The sequence below is a fragment of the Populus euphratica genome, unplaced genomic scaffold, assembly GCF_000495115.2.
Source record: "Populus euphratica unplaced genomic scaffold, PopEup_1.0 scaffold94.1, whole genome shotgun sequence".
Taxonomy (NCBI): domain Eukaryota; kingdom Viridiplantae; phylum Streptophyta; class Magnoliopsida; order Malpighiales; family Salicaceae; genus Populus; species Populus euphratica.
The window spans coordinates 347,231-357,383 of NW_011499977.1; positions in this window are offsets into that span (position 1 = coordinate 347,231).

Here is a 10,153-nt window from a genome sequence, read left to right on the forward strand (position 1 = left end):
TAATGGTGTATATATAAGCACTTAGTTAATATCAATTGTTTAATAATAATACTTAAAAGATTAAACATGTATAATATGTGATTATGTGTATAATTGTAAAGATAATTGTTTTTCTTTGATTTAGTTAACATGGTTATTCCTAGAATTGATATGTTAAGGGATGTGAAATATTGTTGATTGTGAAATGTTGGAGTAAAATCAAAAAACTGAATTGTGAAAATGGTTTATTAGGGACTAGTGTTGATATTATCTATAACTCGAGAAAGATTAAATTAGAGGAAATCTTGCCAAAAGTTTTGTAAAAAAAAAAATTTGTGAATTCTAGATAAATTGTTAGAAAATTTAAGGTTGTTACAAAAAGTTGTTTAAAAGAGAAAATATATGGTTGTCCACAATAAAGCCACTGAGAAATCTAATTTTAATGTTAGTTTGATCGTTTTAGATAGAGAAGTTCAATGAAAATGATATTGCTTTTCAAATATCACAAAATAAATAAATCATGATACATGAATTTAATTTTGATTTGAATTGATTTATAGTGTTTTAAGATTGAAAATAATTTTATATATGTTTATATGATACTTTCAAGGTTTTTTTATATTAAAATAAATTGAAATTTAAGTTTTTAGGAACCAAAAACTCATTAATGACTTTCCAGCCATCAAAGAAGGTCCAAAGTTGAATCATAAGATCAAGCATTATTTGTTTTATTTAAAACAAAAAGAAAATGGGGTGGATGATGTTATGTCTCGCCTATTTAAAAACGTAAATTTATCTTTTAAAATCTAGGTGTGTTTGGCCTTTTTATTAAATAGACAATAATAATTTTTTCTTTTTTTTTTTACTTTTAGAATAAAGTTCTATTTAAATAAACTTATTAAAATGATATTTAAAAAATTATGGTTTTTAAGAAGATTAGAAATTTTATGGTAATATTAAAAATTCACTATATGAATAATTATATATTAACCTAACATGCAACATTTTGTCAAAAAGATCTATCATTAATATTTCGATGAGAATAATATATATATATATATATATAGTTATTTTATGTGGCTATATTGGACTTATTAGTTTTAAATTCTTTCTACAAACGCATAAAAATGATTAATTCATCATTGTTTTCCTACTTAAACTTGCTTTCATGATCATGCTAAGTTTTTATTTAAAAAACAATGTTTCTAATAAATAAATCATGTTTTTGCTGTAAAAAAATAATACATGAGTATGGAAAGGGAAATGTCAATTAAAAAGATATATAATTTTTTTATCTTTTTATTTAAATCATTATAATTTTACAAAGATTTTTAATTTTTATTCAATAAACATCATCTCATGAAACATATATTTTTTAATTGACATTTTTATCAAAATAAGAAAAAATACATGAAGAAGAAAAAAACATGTTATTATCAAAACAAGAAAAAATATATGAATAAGAAAAGATAATTTAACTAAAAATTACATTTTTTCTAAAATTTCATGTATTGTTTTTTCTTACAAATATTTATTTTTATTGTCATATAATTAAATAAAAATAAAATTTTAAAAGTGTCTTAAGACAACATGCATTATTGTTAATACTAGACGTGGACCTGTTATACACCATTAGGCCAACTTATTTTTTTCTGTATAAAATTATGTTATTGTGCTGCAAGTGCATTTTAAAGAATTAAGAAAAAACTATGACTCATGTTATAGACCTGATTAAGACAAATAAATTTCATGTATTGTTTTTTCTTACAAATATTTATTTCCTGCCACCGCTAGGCCAAGCCCCTCGGGGGTGACAACTTAAATAAAAATAAAATTTTAAAAGTGTCCTAAGACAGCATGCATTATTGTTAATACTAGACGTGGACCTGTTATACACCATTAGGCCAACTTATTTTTTTCTGTATAAAATTATGTTATTGTGCTGCAAGTGCATTTTAAAGAATTAAGAAAAAACTATGACTCATGTTATAGACCTGATTAAGACAAATAAGTTGAATTTATTTTAATCAAATGATTAAAAAAATAGACAACGACAACAAATTGACCAAATAAAAAAACAAGTAATCACGATAACCTGAGTAATAAACCTTTTTCAAAAAGGAAAAAAATTATGCAACTTGTTTCTTAGCCAATTAAATATGAAAAGATAAAATTAGATGAATAAAGGGCAAAAGAAAATCGGCTCAAGTCAACATGAGGTAGCATGAAAAACCTGTAACCTGAGAAATAAGAGTTGAGCTAATCTTAGTTAACCTACCAAACTCATAGCGCGGGTCATGAAATTTGACTAATCTGATAAATAAAAAATAAAGTAAATTACAAAACCTAATTTTTTTAAAGAAAAAAACAATGTCGAATGATGAAACTGAAAAGGAAAATAAGTAAAAAAAAAATGATATCAGCCTACATTAAATTTTCAAACTCATGACCCGAGTTATAAAATCGAAAGCACCATATATGAAAAAATCACGAAACTCGATCCCCAGCCAATTAATGTTGAAGGATGAAATTAGAAGAAGAAAAAATCAATTATAAGAAAGGATCCAAAATTAATAGCAATTAAAAGAATAATAATTAAATTTAAAATAAAAATAAATTAGAGAAAAACCACATATTTTTTCCTGTATGGTAAAATTGAAAAGAAAAATTAATTTAACTAAAGGACAAAAAAACAATTAAAAGAACAATGACCATATGGAAAAAAAATATATATCACAAATTAGGATTGAAGGATGGAATTCAAAACAAATAAAATTTTCACAAAAGAGCCAAGGAAAAAAATTGAAAATTAAAAAAAATAAGAATTGCAGTTAAAATATCAATAACTAAGAGGACACATCTAGAATTTTGATTGGTTAGCAAGATTTTTAAAAGGGTGAGAGAGAAAATGGAGGAAAGGACCACCAACGACAAACCATCTCACTACTGTCGACATGTGCACGCCCTACTAGGAAGAAAATATTGTGAAGATTATACAACGGAAGATAGATTTTGGCTATCAGGAGATGTCATAGTAAAGCTAGAAGGTTGCGAGCACCTCCGAAGCTAGCATGGATGCTACAAGCGCTGACTACTTTTTTTATTAAAATAATATTTTATATTTATTAAAATACTAAATTGCTCTTATTTAGGTTGATAATAACATAAAAAAAATTATGTATGCAAGCCTTCAAAATTTTCCTTTAAAGGGAAATTGAATCATTTTACGGCATAAAAATGTGAAAAGACAAAAAAAAAAACTTTTTATATAATTTTTTAAAAAACATTATTTCTAAAGGTAAGTTAGTTATTCCATTGTGCTTTAAAAATGAAATAGAACCTATAACTAATCGGATAATGATCAATAAACCTTATGAAAATATTAAAATATCCTCAACATCAAGGTCATTGATCTTTTTAGAAATGGAAAAATAATAACTATATTATCATAATAAATAATAAAATGTATCTATGCCTATAAAAAATTTACATTTTTTTTTAGCTTCTCTGTTAGTTATCTTCCCGCCATCTTCCTGAGTTGTGTTGCGGATTAGATGATAGTATTTTGAAGTTGATATATTAAATAGCTAAATCATAATGGTTTTTTTTTCACTATTCCAATCAAATAAAGCTTTGACAATTATAAAAACTATTTCATTAATAGGTATAATCCTTGAAAGTAATACGTTTAGTCTTGACTAATTTGCATATAGATAGCCCAAACAATCTCTCTCTCTCTCTCTCTCTCACACACACACACACATAAAATCGATGAAAGAGAGAACATAAAAAAAATTCCAAGTTGTTGAACCAATATTTGTCTTTTTTACTCTACACCTAAATCATGTAGTTTTGAAAGGAATGGATTCATAGCATCAAAGTCTGCAAATCTTGACAACAATCAAAGCAAAATGTCACAAGTATAGAATCATCACTAAGTTTCATTTGACAAAATCTCAAATTTATAGATAATATTATCTTAAGGGATATCATTGATGTTCTTACATTGCTAAGAGAAGTTCAGAAGAACACTAATTCAATGCAATTGGTCAGATAACTATGCACATTTAGCTCCTGATTTGTTCCATTCCAACAAAATGTGCTGAATTATCCATGACTATTTCTCCTTTATTTCCCTCCATTGTGATCTATGCTCAAATAGACCTAGATTCAACAGCTTACCAATAACAATAAAAAATCACATAAATAGAAAAAAATTAATATAAATTTAGCTCTTAAATATAGTGATCAACAAAAAAAGGGAGCCCTGTTGTGGTTCTATTTTTTAGAATTGTATGGACAGTAGAGATTGAGAGAAGAAGATAGGAAAGCTAGTGTCTGTTATAGGGCTATAGTCTAGAAGGAAGGAAGATAAAAGGCTGAAGCTTTATTTCCATGTTTTGGTGATAGCTGCTAAGTCATAGGAACTTAATACCTATATTTTCCTTTGTCATCTCAATAAAGGCATCATGATATATTTAAATAATTCATTAATTGTTATATTAGAAGTAATTAAATCTTCTTTTTTTCCTCATTGATTAGCTATTATAACTGAAGAAATCAATCCATTTTCTGAACTCATAAGCATAAAAGTAATCAAACCATGAAAGAATAGAAAGAAAGAAACTGAAAATCAATGAACTTGATATGCATACAGTTTCTTTTTATTCTTTATCTACCGCTAATTTTATGATTACAATTTATCAATTTCTTAAAGACATGTACATCTTTGCATGTAACCTTCTTTTACCATGAACTTGGTGGAAAATCACACTTTTATTATTATTTTAGTTGGTCTAAAATATGTTAAACCACCAAGCAACCTTTCAAATGATTTAGGTTTTCCCGGCTGAAATTAGTAGGATTATCTAGTCAAAATCAAATCAATTACGAGATTCTGTTAAATTAATTAAATATTAGATGATAAAATAGAAAAAAATCAAAATAAATAAATCTTACATAATGTAAAAAATAGTAATAAAAAAAAGAATTAGATTTGATAGGAAAAAAAACTCAAGAATGATAAAATTGTAAAAAAAAAAATTCAAAAACCATTTAAAATAAAACAAATAGTAATCAAAAGAATAATAAATAAATCTAACATAAAAAAATGTATTTGGGATGAAATTAAAAAAATTCTTAATTTCATAAATTATTCTGAATAAAAAGAATATGGACGAGGTTGTAAGAACAACAAACCTCATGGTCTAATTTGATTTTTTTGAAGGTTGGTGTGAAAATCGAGGAGAGAGAAAAAAAACAAAAGGTCACACCTCTTGAACATGAAGGGGATGCCGAGATGCATCGTTCACTATTTTAGAAGCAAGGTTTTGGCCATCAAACAACGTGACACACACCATCCAAACCCGACAGACATTGTTCACATCCTTCTTATTTATAAAATTACAATATTACCTCTAATAACTATCAAATAACTAAATGTAAAATACAAAAGAACCCTAAATCAAAGGTAAAGCTTTTTAAATTCTAAGGGCAATGATATAATTTAATTGTTTTAAAATTAAGTCAAAATTAAAATTTCATTTATGGAAAAGACATCCCGCTTTCTAAAACAAAACTAAATAATTTTGCCAATCAATAACAAAATATTAATTTCATTGTGCAAAATGTACAATTACCATGAGTTTTTAGCTTTTGTTATAATGTAATATAAGAAGTCGTTGCGCAATAATATTATTCATTCATCCATTTTTTTCTTTTTTTAATTTTATATAAATTTTACTAAATAATAATTTTACAATTAAAACTATACACATGCCATCCAGAAAGGAAGAAGATGTCATGCCAATACAACCACTAAAGTCAGTCACATGCGCTGCTCGAAGTTGGTGGAGCTATTGACGTGTTGGCTAGTGCTTTGCACATGCCAACAACTTTCTTATTTTTTTTAATTTCATAAAATCAAAAATGCCTTCAAAATCAATCAACAATCACAAACAAACCATGAGGAAATTACCATAAAGCCCCTGAATGTTAAAAACTCAAGAATGATGAAATTGTAAAAAAAGAACAATTTCAAAAATCATTCAAAATAAAACAAATAATAATCAAAATAATAATAACTAAATTTAACATAAAAAAAATATTTGGGTATGAAATTAAAAAAATTCTTAATTTTATAAATTATTCTAAATAAAAAAAATTAATAAAAAGGATATGGATGAAGTTTTAAGGACAACAAACCTCAAGGTCTAATTTGATTTTTTTGAAGGGTGGCATGAAAATCGAGTAGGAGAGAGAAAAAAAACAAAAAGCCACATTCATTACTTGAACATGAAAGGGATATTGAGACATATCAGCCACCATCTTGAAAATAAGGTTTTTACCACCAAACTATATTACACGCACCGTCCAAACCTGATAGATATGGTTCACATATTTCTAGCTTTTTTTTCTTATTTATAAAATTATCATGTTGCCCCTAATAACACTTAATAATTATCAAATAACCAAATGCAAAATACAAAAGAACTCCTAAATCAAAGGCAAAGCTTTTTAAATTCTAGGAGTAATGATGTAATTTAATTGTTTTAAAATTAAGTCAAAATTAAAATGTCCCTAGCCAAAACTTAAAGGTGATAAAGTAATCACCTTATGTGATAACAATGCAAAAAGATTATTTAACTATGTTTGTTTTTTTAATATTCAATGGGTTTCATGGAAAAGACTTCTTTGTCCCTGAAACAAAACTAAATAATTTTTCCAACCAATAACAAAATATTAATTTCATTATGGAAAATTTATAATAAAACCATGAGTTTTTTTTAGCTCTTGTTATAATGTAATATAAGAAGTCATTGTGTTACAATATTATTCATTCATCCATTTTTTTCTTTTTTTAATTTTATATAAATTTTACTAAATAATAATTTTACAATTAAAACTATACACATGCCATCCAGAAAGGAAGAAGATGTCATGCCAATACAACCACTAAAGTCAGTCACAAGCGCTGCTCGAAGTTGGCGGAGCTATTGTGTTGGCTAGTGCTTTGCACACGCCAACAACTTTTTTATTTTTTTTAATTCCATAAAATCAAAAATGCCTCCAAAATCAATCAATAATCACAAACAAACCATGAGGAAATTACCATAAAGCCCCTGAATGTTAAAAACTCAAGAATGATGAAATTGTAAAAAAAGAACAATTTCAAAAATCATTCAAAATAAAACAAATAATAATCAAAATAATAATAACTAAATTTAACATAAAAAAAATATTTGGGTATGAAATTAAAAAAATTCTTAATTTTATAAATTATTCTAAATAAAAAAAATTAATAAAAAGGATATGGATGAAGTTTTAAGGACAACAAACCTCAAGGTCTAATTTGATTTTTTTGAAGGGTGGCATGAAAATCGAGTAGGAGAGAGAAAAAAAACAAAAAGCCACATTCATCACTTGAACATGAAAGGGATATTGAGACATATCAGCCACCATCTTGAAAATAAGAACAAAAGGCCACATTCGTCACTTGAACATGAAAGGGATATTGAGACATATCAGCCACCATCTTGAAAATAAGAACAAAAGGCCACATTCGTATTACACGCACCGTCCAAACCTGATAGATATGGTTCACATATTTCTAGCTTTTTTTTCTTATTTATAAAATTATCATGTTGCCCCTAATAACACTTAATAATTATCAAATAACCAAATGCAAAATACAAAAGAACTCCTAAATCAAAGGCAAAGCTTTTTAAATTCTAGGAGTAATGATGTAATTTAATTGTTTTAAAATTAAGTCAAAATTAAAATGTCCCTAGCCAAAACTTAAAGGTGATAAAGTAATCACCTTATGTGATAACAATGCAAAAAGATTATTTAACTATGTTTGTTTTTTTAATATTCAATGGGTTTCATGGAAAAGACTTCTTTGTCCCTGAAACAAAACTAAATAATTTTTCCAACCAATAACAAAATATTAATTTCATTATGGAAAATTTATAATAAAACCATGAGTTTTTTTTAGCTCTTGTTATAATGTAATATAAGAAGTCATTGTGTTACAATATTATTCATTCATCCATTTTTTTCTTTTTTTAATTTTATATAAATTTTACTAAATAATAATTTTACAATTAAAACTATACACATGCCATCCAGAAAGGAAGAAGATGTCATGCCAATACAACCACTAAAGTCAGTCACATGCGCTGCTCGAAGTTGGTGGAGCTATTGACGTGTTGGCTAGTGCTTTGCACATGCCAACAACTTTCTTATTTTTTTTAATTTCATAAAATCAAAAATGCCTTCAAAATCAATCAACAATCACAAACAAACCATGAGGAAATTACCATAAAGCCCCTGAATGTTAAAAACTCAAGAATGATGAAATTGTAAAAAAAGAACAATTTCAAAAATCATTCAAAATAAAACAAATAATAATCAAAATAATAATAACTAAATTTAACATAAAAAAAATATTTGGGTATGAAATTAAAAAAATTCTTAATTTTATAAATTATTCTAAATAAAAAAAATTAATAAAAAGGATATGGATGAAGTTTTAAGGACAACAAACCTCAAGGTCTAATTTGATTTTTTTGAAGGGTGGCATGAAAATCGAGTAGGAGAGAGAAAAAAAACAAAAAGCCACATTCATTACTTGAACATGAAAGGGATATTGAGACATATCAGCCACCATCTTGAAAATAAGGTTTTTACCACCAAACTATATTACACGCACCGTCCAAACCTGATAGATATGGTTCACATATTTCTAGCTTTTTTTTCTTATTTATAAAATTACCATGTTGCCCCTAATAACACTTAATAATTATCAAATAACCAAATGCAAAATACAAAAGAACTCCTAAATCAAAGGCAAAGCTTTTTAAATTCTAGGAGTAATGATGTAATTTAATTGTTTTAAAATTAAGTCAAAATTAAAATGTCCCTAGCCAAAACTTAAAGGTGATAAAGTAATCACCTTATGTGATAACAATGCAAAAAGATTATTTAACTATGTTTGTTTTTTTAATATTCAATGGGTTTCATGGAAAAGACTTCTTTGTCCCTGAAACAAAACTAAATAATTTTTCCAACCAATAACAAAATATTAATTTCATTATGGAAAATTTATAATAAAACCATGAGTTTTTTTTAGCTTTTGTTATAATGTAATATAAGAAGTCATTGTGTTACAATATTATTCATTCATCCATTTTTTTATTTTATGTAATTTTTACTAAATAATAATTGTATGGCTTTCTCGTGGATGATGTTGTTCTCACTCTATTGTTTTATGACTAATATAACCTTATTTAATATTTTTATATGTTAATTATAGCTTTGTTTGTATGTTTTGACAAAGTTTATAACAACCCCAATATTTATATTCAAAACAAAGAGCAAAGACATGGTAATTCAATTAAGATTAGGGAATTTTTTTCTCTATAATCAATAAAAAATTTGACAGAGTTTCCTCAACTTTTCTTCCACAATCCTCAATTATTAAATTTCTTACTCTTCATATCATCTAAGACTTCCTCCTCTTATTACATCACAATTTTTCAATAATCAAATTCACACGTGTCTAAACAATTCAATATCCTACATTTACATGGATGCAATCTAAAGAATTATTCTACAAATTATAACTTAAATACATTTTACAATTCAAAGATTTACAAATAAGGACCATCAACAAAATTATAATCGAAATAAGTACATAATTAAAGAAGAAATTCATAATTAAGGTTATATTACACACAAAAGACCTTTCGATAAACTATTGATGCATTGTGTTACATAACAAAATGATAAATTTATTTATTACAAAATGATACCTACATAATTAAAGAAGAAATTCATAATTAAGGTTATATTACACACAAAAGACCTTTCGATAAACTATTGATGCATTGTGTTACATAACAAAATGATAAATTCATTTATTACAAAATGATACCCAACAAAATATAAGAAAACTAATCTATGGTTCAGTCTAATATGAGAATGTACCAAAAAAATTGATTTAATACAATAATTTGATTAAACAGATGAAAAAAAAAATATCCATAAAATTCTTTCTACTTTCTTTTTTCCTTTCTTTCTTTTTTTTTTTTTTGAACATCAATGAAAAATATAATTATTCCTATAGCCCAAGTAACCCAGCATTACTTTCATTAATAAATTATTAATTTTC